Source organism: Labeo rohita, chromosome 21, assembly GCF_022985175.1.
Source record: "Labeo rohita strain BAU-BD-2019 chromosome 21, IGBB_LRoh.1.0, whole genome shotgun sequence".
Lineage (NCBI taxonomy): Eukaryota > Metazoa > Chordata > Actinopteri > Cypriniformes > Cyprinidae > Labeo > Labeo rohita.
The window spans coordinates 19,654,778-19,675,937 of record NC_066889.1 but is presented as its reverse complement, the minus strand read 5'-3'; the positions used below and the strand labels follow the sequence as shown (position 1 = coordinate 19,675,937).

General features: G+C 37.1%; 1 protein-coding gene across 7 annotated transcripts in view; it reads left to right on the top strand.

The window, feature by feature from the left end:
* Positions 1-21,160, top strand: part of vav2 (vav 2 guanine nucleotide exchange factor) — a 194,183-nt gene that overhangs the window by 2,096 nt on the left and 170,927 nt on the right. The window lies entirely within an intron of this gene.

The window sequence follows — 21,160 nt, the reverse complement described above, 5'->3', positions numbered from 1 at the left end:
TTGACATGTCATGCAGTGTAACAAGTTATACTTCATCAGAAACTCTTTAAAACCTCATATTGCAAATTATTTTCTAATTATGCATGCAGCTTTTAAGTTAAGTTTTTGTTTTTTAAACTCCAGGCTGATGGTGCTTGTTTGTAGTGTGAAATTTCAATTCTAATTTAGTTTATCGATACTGAAAATACCAGATCATGAGCTGATTATGTATAAATGAACATAGTGCAGTGCTTCACTCACATATATTTATTTAAATAAATCATGACCTATGCAATTTGATAATCACACTAAAGGCTCATTCATGCGAAATGTTTTTTTGATTTGAAAATGTGGGAACGCAAGCTCTCAAGGTGCATTTTTTAAAAAAAAGTTTAACTGTAAAAGACACAAGACTGCAAAAACAAATATATTTTAATAAAATATATTTTAAAATGCAATTTATTCCTGTGATTTCAAAGCTGAATTTTTAGTATTATAACTCTAGTCTCATGATCCTTCAGAAATAATTTTACTATTCTAATTATTATTATGTTGAAAACGGCTGAGTAGGTTTTTTTTCAGGTTTCTTTGATGAATAGAAAGTTCAGAAGAACAGTGTATTTTTGTAACATTATAAATGTCATTATCATCACTTTTGATCAATTTAAAGCATCCTTGCTAAATAAAATGATTAATTTCTATCATTTCTACAATCTCCCAAAAATTTACTGACTCCGATAGCCTTTTGGACAGCACGCCGACATACAGCGCCATTGCGCTACGGGCGTCCCGAGTTCGAATCCCGGCTCGAAGACCTTTCCTGATCCCGCCCCCTTCTCTCTCTCCCACTTTGCTTCCTGTCACCTATGATCTATCCTATCATCATAAATGCAAAAAAAGGCCAAAAAAAGCTGTAAATATTAAAAATGCTTATCTTTTGATCTTTCTATTCATCAAAGAATTCTGAAAAAATGTGTTCAACTTTTTAAAATAATGATAATAATAAAGATAACTGTTTCTTGAATAGCAAATCAGCATATTAGAGTGATTTCTGAAGATCATATGACACTGAAGTCTGGAGTATTGATGTCGAAAATTAAGCTTTGATCACAGGAATATTCTATTTTGAAATGTATTCAAATAGAAAACAGTTATTTTAAATAAATAAAATTGTTTCAAAATTGTACTGTTTTTGCTGTACTTTGGATCAAATAAATGCAGGCTTGGTGAGCAGAAGAGACGTCTTTGAAAAACATTAAAAATCTTACTGTTCAAAAAAGTTTGACTGCTAGTTTACATAGAAAAACAATGTAGAAGCAGCGGAGTCGAATGGAAAAAATGCATTCTGTGTGAAAAACCCCTAAGCCATATCACGATTTTTGATTGAATGTTTAAAATAATGACTTAAATGGCAGTCACTTACAGGACTCCTATACACTCATCCCTTACAGATTCATATAAATTTTGACCCAAAATATTTATGTAGATTTAAAAAAATCAATGCACACAGCCCACATGCAAATGCTAATCTTTCTTTTCACAGCAAACTTTGACCAAATATATGCTCAGCAAAAACATAAAGAGTTTTATGGTCTTCTTTTGCTGGCGATGGCATGATTTATGCTGTCATGTGACTGTATAGCTGTTTTACCCAGCACTTGCAGGCTTTTGTTTTAGCTGTTTTTTCTGAGGCAGTCATAGGGACCTTTGATCCTCCCACAACAGTAGCTTCCTCAGCATGGAAGGGTTTTGTGTGGTATTACGTTGTGACAAATTGGTTGAAAGGTAGATCTGGCAGCACAATGGAAGCTGTGATTTATACACAGCAAAGGTCACTGTGTGCTTTGATACACAGTGGTTGTTAATTTACTACCTCCATTAAATCGGGATGAAGTGATTATGTGGGCTGTTTGTGGTGGATGTTCATCGATACAGAAGCTTCTGCTGTTCTGCATGCTTTGCATGTTCCTCATGCATTAGGCCTTTGTAATAATCACACCCTTGTGTTCGAGCCTGCTGATTGGCTGTCATTTATAAACAACTATTATACCAGTAAAGTCTAGAAGGACAGCCTGAGGTGTCAGCTAACAGACAAGTGTTTCCAAAAAGAATTTTAGTGAGCAAACCTTCAGCCACTGTACCTGCAAAGAATGTTGTAATAACAAGTCCAAGTCCATGTGCCTGTACTGGTATCAGCCACACAGAGAGATGCTTTTCCTCTCTCTCAGATAATAATTGCTTACATCACATGCACATGAATGTTTTATTTGTCTGTGGAGTGCAAGGATTTGCTCCCCTCTCAGTGAAATGAGTACTGTTCAAATCAGTGCTTGTGTATTTTGCAAAGATGAATTCTAGTGTCTGACAAAAAGATTGTTTTAATAGATTAGCTCTCCTAAAAATGAAAACGCAGCCATTGTTTATTAGCATTCATGTTGTTCCAAACATGTATGGTGCTTTTTTTTGTAGGAAAACTGTCATGGAAATATCCATATCACTAAATGTACTAAATTTCATGCTGAAGAACTTGCTGTTGTGTGAGAGACAGACCCAGAATAGCATGTCATGTTTAATTATTACACACCCGTTACCTGTTTTTGTCATTAGTGATGACAATTCAATGACAGTGCGTAATCAGTTTAAACAGCGAATGGAAAGTGCTTTGTAAAGATGCTTAAGAAATTTCTTATTTTTTGTATGTGGTGTTAAATCACATGAAGATGAGTAAGTAATGACCCAGTTTTCATTTTTTGAGTGAATTATGCTTTTAAAAATGATGGTGAAGTATTTATATTGAAACATTACTTACTGGCATTATTTGTTAATAAAACTATAATTTTAAATAATTCTGCCTTTTGATAAAGTCTAGCCATAAACACAATACATTGAGGTGGATCAGAGGTCTCCCGAGGATGGGCAGTTTGTTGCCTCTGGCTCTGTCTGACAGACATAGCTTGGTGGGTTTTCATTTTTTGAAGTCTGCATTGTTCTTATATTTTCCCTACTTTTATTTACCTCAGGTGGTTGGTAGCAGCTAATACCTTAGAGATGATTCAGGCACCAGTAGTGTGAATGTGTGTGCGTTTGCATGCAATACCTGTGTGTTTAGTTTCCATCACCTCTGGCTCGGCCCGGGAACTGTCTTGGGACTTCAGTTTTAACAGTGAGGTCTGGCCCCTCTTTCTTCAGGGCTTTGGGGAATTTGCAAATGTCTGTTGTTTCCTCTTAGAAAATACAGCCTGTCTTTCAGCACGTACACAGGGCAGAGAGAAAGAGAGACGAGTCATTGCTCACTGTAGCACTTTTATGCATTTTATTGTACCCCCCATTTGCCTTTAACAGCCTATTCATTTTAGCTCTGTTTTCAGATACGTTCATTCTCATAACTCTTGTATTTCTGCAGCAAGGATAATGGGTTTCATCTTTGAAATTTTGCTCTGATTTATTACACATAACCACCCCCACTCTCTCTCTCTCGCTCCTTCAGCCACAATCTCATACAAGTTACTTTTGTTTTCAGACATTGACCACACTTCCTGGCCTCTGGCATCTGTTGGAGGTCTCTTTGTGCTGGATCCTGTTTCTTTTTTATTATTGTGGATTTGAGTGGTGTTACTTAAACAAGCCGAAAGAGCAGCATTGAGATTAAATACACTAGCAGAAACCATCATCAAGCATGCATTCATGAGAGAGAATATAGGCTTTGATGATTAAGCTCTGAGACAAAAGTAAATGGAGATTTGGCATAATAGTAGGTTGAGCGACTGGAGTGTTGGTAGGCAGGCATCACTGCTGTTTAATTGTGGCAGGCATTTAATTGATACTCACTTCACAAAACTGTATTGCACTGATCAGAGCCTAGCATTTCAGAAGGGAAGATCCAAAATTCAGCCTTTCTAAAGCAGATAAGTGGATGTGATGTAAGGTCAGCCTTTCTCTCTCACTAGGTTAATTTAATCTATAAGCATGGCCTTTTTTTTGAACTTTGACCCTTGGCAGCTGGGCACAGGTAATTTCATCAATAGAGCTTGTTAGGGACACTTCCTGCTCCGTGCAGCTGTGACCAGCTGCATCAGAGAAAGTGAACAGAATTATAAGGGTCGGAAATATGAAGCTACTCAGTTAAATTACAATATACTCAAATCCACTTTATTTGCAGACAAAAGACGGGAGGTTAGACAAATACAGTGGTGGTCTGTGGTTGCCAGGGCTTGATTTTTCATGTCTGTGTGCCTTTGTGATCCATTGGGTCTGTTGGAATGTGTAGAACGTTTTACTCGCTTTATTAAGCAACAGAGAAAGAAGTGAGTTCACAAGCATTAAGCAAGACCTCACACTATGACTGGACATGTTTAGGAGCTCAAGCTTAACTGTATGTTTCAGCTTGATGGATTAATCTCTGAGAGTTTATTAATGCAATTCACGGTAGCTCCGCTAGGCCAGATTGCTGTTGTTTAGAGGGCGGATCATGTTGAAAAGCGCAAGATATATGAAACCTTTCAGAGGAATTCATATCCAAGAGCACAGCGGGAGGAAATCCAAGAGCATGGCATGCAATCAACAGGATGTCTGCATAAGATTTATTTATTTTGTTTGTGATATTGCCATAATAAAATTCCATAACAATGTTATACATAAGCAATGGGTTACCTTAATAGCTCTAAAATTGGTGCCCAGGGAAGAGAAGTGATAATTGAGAGACTGAACAGTTGCATTACGTTTCAAGCTCTCGCAGCAAATTATTTCTCATTTTAATGCCCAGATCATTCAGTGGCCTTTGGACTCAGATGAAGTCCCTGCAGGGATTTGAGACTGCAACTCCATCACAAGTGACATTCTGTTCACAAAACAAGATATGAAGTAAAGAGAAACCCACACAGGGAGCTTATGTTCATAAATGAGACCCCATCTGTGAGCAGTTTGTTGTGGAATATTAACACTGATGAGCTGGGGAGTCAGTCCTGACTTTCAGAGCGCACTGAGCTGGGCACGAGTACACAACGCCCAGAGGCTTAGGCGGGCAGTAAGGCACAACCAACAGATGGCTGTTTTTGACAGGAAGCATCTTCATATACCATCCTTGCAAACGTTCAACCTGTCTTTTCTCATTGTCTCATCTTCTGGTGAAGTCTCAAGCTCCTAAGCGTTCTTGATTCCTGCCTCAGGATGTTTAAGACGTAGAAACTATAGCTGTCAATGCTCAAAAGACTGTCTTTTTCACGCTCCCACATTTCTCTCTTGTGCTCTTTTTTTGATGCCGCCTACTGTGGTATTTGCTGAGGATTGCTTTTAGCTTCTGACTGGGGTGGAGATGATAAACATCAGTATGGTGTGGAGAGAAGCAAACAATCTTCTCCTCCTTCTCCAAGTACACTTCCTCTGAGCACTTCCTCCTGCCAGCCCCTCAGTGGATATGACGATAAGCTTCTTAATATTTTCTACTATCTCTACCAACAGTGTCAGAGATAGGATTGTCTTTAGAGACCTGGTTCTTGTTTAGTAACATTTTAGGATGCACTGATTTTTTTTTTCCCCACCAGCACAAAGCTAACCAATATCCCATTACTGACCAGAATTGATCATATCTCATAAATGGCTTTGCTACAGGAGGAGCGGTATAGAAAGAAATTGCAACATTAGAGGGTCCTGTAAAAGGCTGCTGTGTATTGATCTTATCCTCAGCTTGCGAGCTCATTAATCATGCAAACAGGAAGTTGTGTATGGTTTCCACCCTTCTCCTTGTTGCTTCTCTGTGAGCACATTCTGGATTAGTGGCAGTCTGTTGTTAAAGTGAGATCAAAATAGAGAAAATTCTGAGTTATGTCAGCTTTATTCTATATATTTATAGCTGTCTGTCTTAACGAATTTAATAGCACGGTTTGTACAAGGTGCTTGAAGTGCTTGAAGTACTTGAATTTGACAAGGCCTGGAAAACCCTTGAAAATTGCACTATTCCTGAAGAGGTACTTGAAAACTGCTTGAATTATTGAAAGACAATGTATCTGTGAAATAAGTGGTTAATTTTTTTTTATTCATGCAATTCAAAAAACAAAATACTTTTTTCCACATATTTCAGTTAATGAAATCTAGTAAAAAAAAAAATAAAATCAAAAATAAATAAAACAAAGCTAGTGAGCTAAGCCAGTAGTAGTACTGACAATGTTGTGTAAACATGGCTCAAGAAGGAAAAGAGGAACAGATGAACTAAAACAATTTAATTTTGAATTGAATCAAAGTAATTTACGGTGAGACTGCTCAGATTGATTCAAACTTGTGACTTAGATGATTTTTTTTTTCAAGCGATTCACTAGCGCAAAAAAAACAAAAAAAACAGATAAAATTAAAAGAGCCGGTTATTTCTGAATTTCCACATTGCTTGTAACAGTTTTAATAAGCACGTAGTGATGGGTGAAACTGAGTTTTTTTGAAACTCCAAATCAGTTAAACCATTGCGTCACAAAATGATTTACTGTTTCGAAGCACTCCAATCAGAGCAAATCATTTGATTCAGATCGGGACTTAAGACAACGTAATACAAATCATTTGATTTAGATCGGGACTTCGAAACATGTTCGCAAATCATTTGATTTAGATTGGAACTTCACATTTTGCAAATCATTTGATTCAAATTGGGACTTTGGAGCATGTATTGTGAATCATTTGATTTAGATCAGAGCGTGGATTGCGAATCATTTGATTCACATCGAGACTTCAGTGCAGGTTTGCAAATCATTTTTTTTTTAAGATTTATTTTTGCCCTTTTTGCCTTTATTATGATAGGACAGATCATAGCTGACAGGAAGCGAAGTGGGAGAGAGAGAAGGGGGTGGGATCGGGAAAGGTCCTTGAGCCGGGATTCGAACTTGGGACGCCCGTAGTGCAATGGCGCTGTATGTTGGCGCCGACAGGTTCGCAAATTATTTGATTCAGCTCTTGACTTTTTATAACAGAATTATAAAACAAAACAAGCTAAAAAGAAAATGAAATTATATGTAAATACAAATCTCTTAAAATAAAAAAAAAAGAAAATTAACCGTGGTATTAATTTAAAAGAGGCGACACTGATAAGTGAGATCTCTGATTGAAGTCATTGAAAATCAAAAAAAGTAGTACTTGAAAAGTCCTTGAAAGTCCTGGAATTTCATTTTACAGTGTCTGTACAAACCTTGTAATAGTCAAAAATAGAAAAAGGAAGAAGAAGAGGAAACTAAAATTAGCTAAGATGTTTTAGTAAGCAGACTGTGGTCTGACATGCTACTTTTCTTATGAGTTGCCAATAAGTAATTGGTGAGTAATGAAACATTGCAACTCAAGCTGCGGTTATTAAAGCATTTTTGTTAACAAGAATATGATGGAGGGATCTATCAGTGGGACACAACTATAACAGTGAGATGATTTGTAAAAGATAAATAGTATTTACTTTGATAATTAATTATTTGCTACCCTGTGTGCATTTTCTTTCAAATTAAAATGATATACTGGTAATGGTTAATTATTCTGTTCCAGATAATGTTGGATCCTGTACAATAATGTTTAGAGATTTGAAGTAATGTCAGTCAAGATTAATCAGTAGATCAGCACTCCTGAATGCTCTTATTATAATTGGTGAAGCTCAGAACAAATCGTCTATGGGTTGTAATGCTTAACGCTGCAAATTAAACGACTTCGTAAATAGCAATGGGAGTAGATCTAAAGAAATGACACCTTATTTGACACCTTAATATTTATTTGTTGATTAATTGTGTAGTCCTAGTTCCCAATTATGTCACATATGATTGTAACAGTGGGTGTTTTCGTTCTCAAACAAAGCTTGAATGGAACCTTTCTGGATCAGGAACAAAAAAGTTTGTTGCGTGTCACCATCTGTTTGATTATAAATATGAAAATCCAGTATGATTTTCATCTCTGCTGTCAGTCTGGTGTGTGTCAGTAGGCAAATGTTCCATGGTTTCTGTGCGGGGCCAGCTGCTGGCAAAAGGAAAAGACTGTAAGATGCAAACATTTCTGTCAGAGACAGTCAAAAGAGGTTATTTATGCATATGAATATGGAGTTTGTAAAAGTGAGTTGTTGAATTACAGACTGTGCGTAATAAAAACATATTATTTTGTGCAAAGGTGCACCGAGTGTCTACAGAATGCATAATAATAATAAACTACACTGTACTTTGCAGATGATTGCATGTGATCACTGTACTTTCTGCTCTTGTGTTCCTCAGCAGGCTCTATTCAAAACAGTCATCACGGATGCTAGTGCCTAGATTCATTTTCTCTACCCAGAAAAGGCCATGCAACCCGGCACGAGATAATCACCTCTCTTCACAGTGGATGATGGGTTATCTGATCATGTAATCATGCCCAGCGTCCGGTTTGATAGGCACTGCGTTAATTTTACTCGCAAATTGGATTCCCTGTAGACAAATGAAGGGAACGCCTTACTTCACATAGCATGTTTAGTCATAGTTGTTCAATACTGATGTCTATCATTTTACAGCATTTTGTGATGAATTAGTAATGAGTGAAAGAAGTTTTCCCAAACATGCTTTTGTTGTTAAAGGGGACCATGTGTCCAATCTTGATGGATCGCACCTGCAAAAGCAATTTCCTGGGTGCTGGAAGAAGACATTGTAACAGCGGGTATGATTATGGAGAGGCTGTTTCCATTAAGGAGGAAAAAAGTTGAGAAATGTGGCAGCAATAAGGCAGGCTGGTAATGAAACCGATCAGCTGTGAAGGGATTAGAGCTGAAACAATTGAGAATCCTGCAGGAAGCGACGTGGAAGGAAAAACAACAATAAAAAAAAAAACCAAAAGAGCCGGTGAAGATCTAATGTAATCTGAGGTGAGGCCATCTCTGATGAAACAGAGCATTCGTAATGAAACTGACCCATCCTCCCTGATCATTGAGTCTTGAGGAGGGGGTTTTCCAGGGATGTCATTGGTTTAGCAAAACACCAAAGATCAGTAGGCTGACTAGCCTCTGCGGACTTCCTCAGGCCCCTAGTCTTCCGGCTTTTCTCCCCACTCAGGGAGAGGAGCTACGGTTGTATAATCTCTCCTCCCTCCTCTCATCTAGACAACAAGAAACATCTGGAAGAGGAAGAGAGAGTTCAGAACACACCCATCCCCACCCCTGAGGAGCTCCAAGATTAAGAATGCCCTGAAAAACTGGACACCATTGTGTCTGGAGGCCGCTCTCACTTCTCTTTTTTGGTTGAATGTATCATAATAACTTTTTGTAGCCCGGGGGATTTATTCTTCTGGCTCAAGCTTAGATCTTTCTGCCGCTGTCTCTCTCTCTTTCAGATTCATCTGAGTAGTATCATGTTGGCAGTGCTTAGTGCAAGGACATGCGTTTGAAAAGGACTTTTGAAGCATTCAGTGAATTTTTTTTTTTTTTTGCACAGTATTATGATCTTTAAAGTGTTACACATTCCATATCTCCACTCTCATAAAAATGTTTTGTCCTATCTTAATCTCATTTAAATGTTTGTTAATTTTGCTGTGTAATTCAAAGAGTCACATTTGAGAGACTGATTCAGGTCATTTGCATTAGCAAGAAGCAAAACACATCCACCATTAGTTTTCTTATACACTACCAGCCAAACGTTTTTGGACCGTATAATTTTTTTATTTTTATTTTTTTTTTAAAGAAGTCTCTTCTACTCACCAAGCCTACATTTATTTTATCCAAAGTACAGCAAAACTGTGAAATGTTTTTTTTTTTTTTATTTGAATATATTTTAAAATGCAATTTATTCCTGTGATTTCAAAGCATGATTACTCCAGTCACATGATCTTTCAGAAATCATTCTAATATTCTGATTTGCTGCTCAAAAAATTATGTTGAGAACAGCTGAGTATAATTTTTTCAGGTTTCTTTGATGAATAGAAAGTTCAGCAGTGCACATTTCTGCAGGTGCAACAGCTTAATATAGTTTGCTGAGAGTGAGACGAGCACTTCTGCTTTTAGTATATGAGACTAGTGTTTCCATCTTCAGTCATGTTTCGCCTTCTTGTCCTTTTTCCTGAGGAGATTTCACTGCGGACTCTCTGGGTTAGACATTCATTATTCAAAAACTGCAGCACAGTGTAGTTTGGTGCCTTCATTTTATGACAAAATTATAAAGGTTTTGTTGTGGACAGAAAGCACTCATCAGGGAGGCTGGAGATTTAGACTTAGTATATTTCTCCAAGTGAGAACAAAAGCATTTTATTTCCCTCCTTTTATTAGTGCTGGATAGCACCCAGTGGAGTATATTCCTGGTGAGTTTCTTCTGTTCTATGTATCGTCCTTGGCAGAGCACACCAATCTTTTCCCCATAAAGATTCTCTGTGCTGAGAAAGATCGGTTTTCATTTTGTAGGATTAGGTTGTCTTTGTGGTGTTTCTCAGCCCCCTATTATGTTACACCAAGTCCTATTTTTATATGGATAATATTCAGCTCTTGTTGTCCTAAGGAAGAGTTTGACACCCACATAAAGAGTCAAAATAACAGGATAAGCATCTTGTCTTCTTTCAAGAATAAGCTGCAGTTATGCTGCAGACAGAATTTACTGAATTACAGTTGAGGTGTTTGATTTGTGTGCTTTTATGTCTTCATACAACAGAGCTGTTCATTTAAACAGAAAGGAAATTTTGATCGCTTGACTGAAATGCAAATTTTGGAAATGCTGAAAGAAAACACTGCCTTCTGATTTGCTTGTAACAGCTCCATTTGTGTGTCCTCCCGCGCATGTTGTTTTTAGGAAATACAGTAGGCTATTTTAAGCAAAATGGAGCACTTGAGTCTGGTCCGACAGGCTAACAGGCAAGCTTTCGGCCTTATTTATTATCATAATAAGACAAACCAGTTTTTTTTATTTAGCTCTTTAACTGGCACATCATAATTTTAACATTTCTTTGTCAGCCTTCTTTGAACCTAATATGAATTTCTAACCTTAAAGGATTACTCCACTTCCAGAAAAACAGTTTCCTGATAATTTACTCACCCCCATGTCATCCAAGATGTTCATGTCTTTCTTTCTTCACTCGCAAAGAAATTAAGTTTTTTGAGGAAAACATTCCAGGATTTTTCTCCATATAGTGGAGTTCAATGGTGCTTAACAGATTGAAGGTTAGAAAAAGTTTCAGTGCAGCTTCAAAGGGCTCTACACAATCCCAGCCGAGGAATAAGGGTCTTATCTAGCGAAACGATCGATCATTATAAAAAATTATATTTATACACTTTAACCACAAATGCTTGTCTCATCTAGCTCTGCAATGCACATGGGTACTCTTTGCACTCCAGTTCAAGACAGTTACGGTATGTCGAAAAATCTCATTTTCTCCAACTCAAAATCAACATCGCTGTTTTACCTTTTATTTATTTATTTATTTTTGTAAAGGTTATTTGATCTTTGCACATTCACTTTGTTAACACTGGGTCCGGTACTTCTGCGGCGATGCAGGATGATTTGGAAGTTGGAGGAGAAAATAAGTTGGAAGTTTTCCAACCTACTCTAACTGTCTTGAACCAGAGTGCACGGAGTATGCATGTGCATGGCAGAGCTAGACAAGATGAGCATTTGAGGGTAAAAAGTATATAAATTGTTTTTTCTTTTTTGAAAATAACCAATCGTATCGCTAGATAAGACCCTTATTCTTTGGCTGGGATCGTGTAGAGCCTTTTGAAGCTGCATTGAAACTGCATGTTTAACCTTCAATCTATGCACTGTATGGAGAGAAATCCTAGAATGTTTTCCTCAAAAAAATGGTAATTTCTTTGCATCTGAAAAAAAGAAAGACATGAACATCTTGGATGACATGGGGGTGAGTAAATTTATCAGGAAAAGTTTATTTTGGAAGTGGAGTAATCCTTTAATCCATTTGTTCTGTTGAAAACAGTGTAAATATTTGAGTTTGTACATGATTGTCCTTGTCCCTTCTTCTGGTTTCATTTCACTGCTTCGATTTCACACTATCATCTTTGCTTTTCTCTTCTGTGACCTTGGCGGCAGAGAGTCGCTGGAGTCTGGAATAGCATTTAGCGGCTTTAGCCCGACCAGTACTTCCAGACGGACTCCCGAGATGATGAACTGCGGAGCCTGGGCACATTAATCTTCCTCCCAATGCTTCATCTTTCTGCTAGACCTCACCCAGGCCTGCTGCCGCATGGCATTACAAACAGACACACATGGCTAAACCAACATACGTCACCCTTATGCTGTATATAGCTCAGCTCATCCAGATCATTTCTGCAGTGCTTTCTTGATGATTCGCCGTAGTGTGATCAGTCACTTTCATAGAATGCCCTCTGGGGTTTCTGTGAGGGCAATATGCAGCACATATTGGGTAAAGTACTTGAATGGAATATCAGTTTTTCTCTTATTGTTTCTGATATATTGGATTTAATTCTTTGTCTTAGAATTTGGCTTAAACGCAGTCTTATAAGGCAGTGTAATTACGTTGCCTATCTGTGTTGACTTAAAACTCTGCTTTGATGGGCTTCCCCACTGTGTTTTAGAACAGTGCAATTGTGGCTGCCTAACAGTACATAAAAATCATATCCATCATAGCTCAGGGAGTCATCAGTGGTTGCATAATGTGGTTTCCCTTTATTCAAATACTTTTTCCTGCATTTGTATGCACGTTATTGCGCACATGGAAATGAGGATTCGACATTCTCCAACACTAATGTCACTCTGTGCCACTGCTTCATAGGGATGTTTGCCATATCTCACCGATGTTTGATATGTTTGTTTAAATGTCAAGCACAAATGCCATGATGAGGTGGAATTATTGACCGTTTCACACAGCTACTCTGTTTCCAGGCAAAGGCCAAATTTAGGCCCTGATTTAAAGGATTAGTTCACTTCCAGAACAAAAATTTACAGATGATGTACTTACCCCGTTGTCATCCAAGATGTTCATGCCTTTCCTTCTTCAGTCGTAAAGAAATTGTTATTTGAGGAAAATGTTTCAGGAATTATCTTTATATAGTGGACTTCAATGGTGCGAGTTTGAACGTCCAAAATGCAGTTTAAATGCAGCTTCAAAGAGCTCTAAATGATCCCAGCCGAGAAATAAGGGTCTTATCTAGCAAAATGATCTGTCATTTAAAAAAAAAAAAAAGAAATATGTATACTTTCTAACATCAAATACTCGAAAAACTTCCATCTCATTTCCTCCTCCAACTTTCCTGCTTCGCTGCAGAAGTACCGACCCAGTGTTTACAAAGAAGATCAAACACCCTTTACAAAAAAAGGCAAAACAGGGATGTTGGACGATTTTGAAGTTGGAGGAGAAAATGAGATGGGAGTTTTTCGACCTACCCTAACTGTATTGACCCGGATTACACAGAGTACGCATGCGCGTGGCAGAGCTAAACAAGACGAGCATTTGAGGTTAAAAAGTATGCAGGTTTTTATTGTTTTTTTTTTAGAAAATGACAGATCGTTTCACTAGATAAGACTCTAATTCCTCGGCTGGGATCATTTAGAGCCCTTTGAAGTTGCATTTAAACTGCATTATGGAAGTTCAACCTCGCAGACACCATTGACGTCCACTATATGGAGATAATTCCTGAAATGTTTTCCTCAAAAAAACATAATTTCTTTACAACTGAAGAAAGAAAGGCCTGAACATCTTTGATGATAATGGGGTGACTATCTGTACATTTGTGTTCTGGAACTAATCCTTTAACCTAAACATCCCGTTTGAGCCTGAAACGGAGCGTGTTGATTAACTTTTGGTGCTTAAATTAGTCTGTAATCAACAGAACCTTTACAGGTCATTTAGCATCACCTGTGCTTAACTCCAAAGGAAAAAAAGGAAAAGCATCCATATTCAAATCCCTCCTCACCTGGTTTAATGAAATTCATTTGGCCTGTGATGCATATCTCTCTAGTGAGGCCTCCTATTAAGAGTTCATTTCCCTACTGTGTGCATGCCCTTATTAATGGCTAGAATGAGTGTAGTCCCTAGGCTAGAATTAGACTTGTCGGTTCATTAAATCAGCGTGTTCTTTGTTAGCGTGCCATTTTTGACTGATTATGGTCTTGTGCTTTATTTTGTGTAGGTTGATGCAGGCAGTTTTGCCTGCAGGGCGGCGGGATTTTCAGGCCTCTGGTTGTCTTGGCAAGTTCATGTAATGGACTAGGCACATTGTCTGGCCTCTCAGACACACAGCCTCCATGCAAGCTGACATCCAGATGTTAGAAATGCTTGACCCCCGAGACTTTGCTGACACCCCTGTCTCTTTTCACTTGCACTTTCAATAATTAGACATAGCCAGGTCAGACTGAACCTGCAAGGTTTTCACAGGTTTGGGAGAAAACGTGCAGAAACTCTGAGGTGAATCGTAGTAATGTGTTAAACGGACTTGAGAGTACTAGACTTCAATTGACAGCTGAAAGCATAATTAATTCAGCCAAATGATTTCATAAACAAACTTGGAAGAACTTTTGGGAACTTAAGGAGGTCATTTTAATTCTGCAGAGCTTTCTGGCCTTCACATTAGTGCCGAAATCTTTATTAGTGCGAGTGGGAACATCAGTATGCTGGTAATTTGAAAGCACACTTATTTAAGAAAATTTTCCACAGGGCATCACAATGAAGTCCTTACTGGAAAGAAAACAACTTTGCTTGGGCCAGTAGCTTTAATAGCTTAATGTGCAAGTGTTTTAGATGTTGTCCTTGTTAAGTTTGTTGAATGAAATCTTAAGGCATTCGCAGGATTTTTATCTGTTTCTATGTGCTGCTTAATGCCAACTTTAGCCAAGTTAATTAGGTAAAGTTAATTTGTTACACTTTAATGGAAATAAAGGAAATCCATACTCTCTTTAGAATAAAAAAAAGGCAAACAATGGTGGGAAAAAAATATCTTTTACTACAGTTTAACCTTGAAAATCCTAATTAAAACAATGTCCACAGGGCTCGCTTGAGAAAACATCTGAAACATTATGATCAAAACAGAAGATGAAGACAAAAATATTTTTACACTTTCTTCTTCTCCGATTATACTGTTTCAAAGCCTTGGGGAGATTGATAATGAAGAGATTAAAATTAATGTTTTAACCAAGCGTTTGATGGGAAGCTGGAAAGAATTGATAAACTGGCCCAAGACATCTTCTGATATTCCTTCCAGTTAGTCAAAGTTGGCTCCTTCCAGTCAGCTTGTTAGCTGTAAGACTCAGAGAACTTATGATCACACTCGGGTTTTAAACACACCTAAAGTTCATTAACTGCAGAAAGTTTTTGGTTTGACTAAGAGACCAAGTTTTTCTCCTTGTTAAAGCAAGTGAGTGAGTAAGAGAGACAGCCAGGGGAAGAGCAAACAGATATACATGACTTTGCTTTTCACTTTATGGGACAAGTTTATGAATATTTGAATGAGCCAAAGTCATCATGGCAGCACAGACAAACTTGCCTCTGTCCCTAATATTGAGCATTTGCATATACACCTGTCTTACTTCCTGCCAGACAAACATCCCTCAGGTTTAACCTAAGTTTTATGCTGTTGGGGAAAAACCCAGAAGTGAGAGCATAATTACATTTTCCCATGTCAATATGTGTCTTGTTCTTCATGCAGGTAGAGAAGTGAGAAATTCTATGTTGAAAAAGAAGCAACGTGAGAAAGTTTGGTTTTTATCAAATACAAGATTAAATTATGGTTGCAAACTCTGATGTTAGTTTAATATGTGTTTGGATTGGTATTTTGGTGCGTGGACACACACATACACGCACCAAGGTCTGTCTGCAGTTGCACAAGGGATTGAGGTTTTCATTTGGTGAGTATTAAACCCATCTGTTAGTCTATGTATCCCTCAGGAAGCATCAGTGCTTTGTCTTGTTCATTGTGTTGTGTGTTTTCCAGTCATTAAAAACCATGTTAAGCAGCAAAGAGCCTTATTAGATTAGTGCTGGAGGCACACACGAAAACACGCATTAAAACTGCCTCCGTACATCCAATGAAGCTAGAGTAGGCGGACTCTCTTACTCTCATCACTATCCTCATCTAATTTAAAACCATGTTATATGTACATAAGTCCTTGGAGATTTACAAGTCATGTTATTAAAGTGCAAGGTGAATTCACATTCTTATAATCCTATTAACCCTCAAATGGTCTTTCACATGATTTGTGTCAGTGCTTCAATGCACATTTGTGTAACTTTTAAAACAAAGCACTTGAGAAACATTGCAGATAACAACACAGAAGAATCCTACCAACTTGCTTGGAGGAAAAAGTGGTATTTTATGTGTAAAGCATATGGTATCCATCTTTATTATGCATATGCGTTTATCTCTGTTTCACCATTTCTATTTTTATTGGTCATAGTGTTCACGATTCATTATAAGGTGTTGTGTTGCATTTAATATACAGTTGAGGTCAAAAGTTTACTTACACCTTGCAGAATCTGCAAAATGTTAATTATTTTATCAAAATAAGAGGGATCTTACAAATTGCATGTTATAGTTTTTTTCATTTAGTACTGACCTGAATAAGAGATTTCAATAAAAGATGTTTACATATAGTCCACAAGAGAAAATAATAGTTGAATTTATAAAAATTTTACAAAAAAGTTTACATACACTTGATTCTTAATACTGTTGTAACCTGAATGATCCACAGCTGATCCACAGTTTTTGTTTGTTTAGTGATAGTTGTTTATGAGTAATTAGACAACTTTTCTTGTCTTGAACAATTAAACTGACCACTGTTCTTCAGAAAAATCCTTCATGTCCCACAAATTCTTTGGGTTTTCAGCATTTTTGTGTATTTGAATCCTTTCCAACAATGATTGTATGATTTTTGAGATCCATCTTTTTACACCGAGGACAACTAAGGGACTCATATGCAACTATTACAGAAGGTTCAAATGTTCACTGAAGCTACAGAAGATACTTACGTTTCTCAGAATTGTCTTTAATTTATTTAATAAGTTAAATTTACCCTGATCTTCAAATTCAAAAAGTTTTAATGCATCTTGTTTCCTTCTTAAGCATTAGTGAGCATTTGAACCTTCTGTAATAGCTGCATATGAGTCCCTCAGTTGTGAAAAGATGGATCTCAAATTCATACAAAAACCAAAGAATTTGTGGTATCTGAAGGACTTTTCTGAAGATCAGCAGGCAGTTAAACTGTTCAACTATCACTAATCCAAAAAAAAAAAAAAAGGATAATTCAGGTAACATCACAGTATTAAGAATCAAGCGTATGTAAACTTTTGAACGGGGTCATTTTTATAAATTCAACTATTATTTTCTCTTGTGGACTATATGTAAACGTCTTTTACGTGAAATATCTTATTCATGTCAGTACTGCATAAAAAAGTAGCATGCATTTTGTATGATCCCTCTTATTTTGGGAAAATAGTTAACATTTTGCAGATTCTGCAAGGTGTATGTACACTTTTGACCTCAGCTGTAGGTAATATCTCTTTTCCGTATTGTTCATGTTTGCACTTGTTATGCAGATTGTCCTCTAATCATTTCCTGAGCTTTAAAAGTTCAGAGAAAAGACATCTAAATTCATATAATATGTGTTAAAATGCTTGACCTGTTTCAGGGCAGTGCTATAGTCTGATATGTCTGATTGTGCACTTTAATGCATTGAGGAACATTAGAATGAATCATGTGAAAGGACCCCACAGGAGTTTATCTTTTTGGTATTGACTGTACACCAGAGAATTTAACTAACTTTCAACTTGGCATACTGGAACCGTTTTGGTTGGTTGTCTAGAAATGACTGATGGCCTCTAGACAGAGGTTTGTGATTGGTTGCTGCTGCAGGGGAGGAATGTTAGAACGCTGATCATACAGTAATTATGGTGAGAGATTGATTGGAAACTGCCAGTTTGGCGGAAGTGTTGTTGAACATAAGACTCTAAAAATATATATGATGCATATTTATGAGTAGATGATGATGATTCAGCACAAAGCACTGCTTCCAGCTTCAACGACTTGCTTCCAAAAAAAGAGAAATTGTGTGAATTGACTTCAGAGTGAACTGTCTGTGCCTCTGTGTTGTGTAACTTAATACTTTTCTCAGTAATCACAATAATTTGCAAATACTTTTGCTCAGACAGCAGTTTGATGTAACTGATATGTTTAGGCTGGGACAGTGATTTCATTGCATCCTTTCCAAGACAACAGCTTATGTAAAGTCTAGTCTTGTTTTATAAAACAGTCTTTCCCCTACAAAAATCAGAAGTCTCCACATTTCTTAAATCTTGCCTAACAAGACAGACCCTCATTCCTGACTCTCAATGGCTTAGCTTTAAAGCACATTAAGAAAGCCTAGCTGTGCTTTACAGACTTATAAAGGCTCTGAGGCCTTGGAATTGAGGACGAAGGGCAAATAACGAGAGGAAAGGTGGCTCATCTCCTGTCCCTCGTAACTGTTTCTCTCTCATTATGAGATGAATCATTTGCCACAGACTGGCATGCTGGCCTGGATGTCTAACTTTTATATTAGCTTATATATTCTATTAAGCACAATGAATTATGGATCCCCGCAATCCCTGGATTTTGCGGAACTGACTGTTAGTGCTTTCCCCTCTCTCTCCACTGCTGGCTCAGGCGTTTAATGGATACGGAAAGCCGCGCACCAGGTCCTGTTAATGGTTCGGCACTCCTAATTTAAGTCTAAAAATACTCAGAGATATGGAGAGAAGGAAATTGGTGGGGGAAGGCAGGGCGGAGAGCAGTGGACAGCAGGACTCGGGTGCAGGGCCGTTGTTGCAAAAAAACGAACAGCTGAGCCCAATAGAAGACTCGAGTCCACTGGGAGGGAAGGAAGTGCACTGATTGGGATAAATGCCAAGAATTCTTGTGTCTACATTCTGCATGAAATACAGGATGTTCAAAGTTTATTCTGTTTAATACAGCGGAAGTTACTTTTTTTATTCTGTACTCTAGACTGGAGGATGCAATCCTCATAGACAATCCAAATCTGTCCCTGTAGCTTTGGATAAAAATTATTATGTGTCAGTTTTTGATCTTTAAGCATTTTCACAGCATCTTTTAAAGGGCTTTAAATAGAGCATAAAATATCTAGCTGGATAACACGCCTTTATTCAGTTTTTTTGCATTATATGCTATTATTTTTCAGCAAGTGCTTTAATGAATTTAGCAGAGGTGTGACGATGCACTCATTAGACAAGACGATACGTGATAGTGGGTTCACAAGAACGAGACAAGACAATATTTTAAGACTATTTTTAAGAAATCTTGTCTCAGCTACTTAAGAAAAAAGGATGTTTATTTTATATAATGGAACCCTCTCAGAAGCCGCCACCTAGAGGGAGCCTCATCAATTATTTAACGATTCAATGCAAACTACACGAATGTGCCCTTTAAATGTTGCTAATGCCATCACTTTACCATACATAGGGCCCTATGAAATTCATTTAATTTTTTCCCAAATTAATTTTTTTTTCCGTTTTGATTTTTCTGGATTCCATTTTTTTTTTTTTTTTTTTTTACTTTTTTAGACTCTGTTTTAATACTTAAATTAAAAAATATTAATCAAAAGCCATGTCTAATTAATTGAAATCATGAAACTTACAACAATTTAACATCAATTTAGTAAAAGCCCTGTGAAACACATTTTATTTTTTCTCAAATTCAGTTTTATTTTGACCAAATTCTGTTATTAATTATTTCAGAAATTTCAGGAATACTCTGCTGTGTTTCTTTGGTAAATAATATTTCTGGTTAAATATTATGTATAAAATATATAATATATAATATGAATATAAAAAATGTTATAATATAATATAATAATGTATTTCTGTTACAGTTTCTTCAAGTTAAACCGAATTTTTATTTTGACAGGTAGCTGTGAAGACCTTTAGGTTTCTGTTTGTATATGATACGATAGTTTAAAAAAAAAAAAAAAAAAAAAAAACGGTAAAATGCTCATGAAATGATTCTCAGAGCAGTTCTACAGATTACGTTTATGTGTTCGTGTACACATCTTTTGAGATGTGTCTGTGAGTGTCATGTGCGTTTCAGAATGTGTAGTAAACAAAACTGGGTGTCTGCACCATTCATTCAATACAGAAACACGCAATTCATATTTAATGGTATTTTTGCGGCTTAATATAGACACTAGTCCATATCATGTTTTAACGTGCACTGACCTACTTCTGATTTATTCATCCAAATTTGGCAAATTGCAATTCCGCGTTAAACAGTAAATTCTGTTTTCATGACTGGATTCTGCAATTCCATCCACCTTTTCCGCATCGCGGAAATCAAAGGGCCCTATACATATTTGAAAAATTTTATTCATTGTCTATTCAATATTTCATATCCTTTATTGACTTTTAAGTGACACACATACAGTCTGAATGTTTGCATCATGCATCTCTGTACAATCAGTAACACTGGACACGGTGTAATACACACAGCATATTAGCAGATTAGATACAGCTAATGTTGCAAAAGAGGTTGATACAGTCGGTAAGCATTATTTAGAATCCATTATTGCTACCATTTCCTCTCTATTAAGGCCTATTTTCTCTGGTTTGTATGGCATTTGCATGCAATTTTACATCAATATGGCTTATTCCGCTGTGATTTGCAGTGCTTAGGTGAGCAGTCATTGGTCATATCCAACTCTGCTTACTATTAACTCAGTTTTACTATGTAAGCGTAGTGCAGTTAAAGTTGTTACAAACCCTGTCAAAAAGGACTCTTGGGATGGGGGGAAATCTGTTGGCAGTTTAGGATTAAAACAGAAAACCCCTCCCCCTGCCAGTTTTAATCCTATCAATGCCCTGTATTGATGTGGGTCTCTGAGAGAGAGAACCAGACTGCCCCTCTGGGTGTGGTAAAAAGCAGCGGATGTAAAGGACATTGCCTCTTGGTACTGATTTGAGACTGTAATAGTGGTTAAGATTTGGATTTACGTCAGAGATGGGTTTAGAATAAAAGTCTTCAGTCAAGCTAAGCTTGCCATTTGGAGAAGCTATTATTTAAAAAGCTATACAACTGCTTCTCACTTCCCCCACCAGATTCAGACACTTGTGTAACGCATCCCATGCTGATCTTCAGTTCTGCATCCTCGCTGCAGGTTTAGCAATGTACGCTAATCACTTTGAACCTTGAGATTAATGAGTGTAAACACTCTCAACTTTAGACGAGATAAGCTGTCATGTGAACTGTATGCAAAGACAAGTGCTTGTATAACATTTA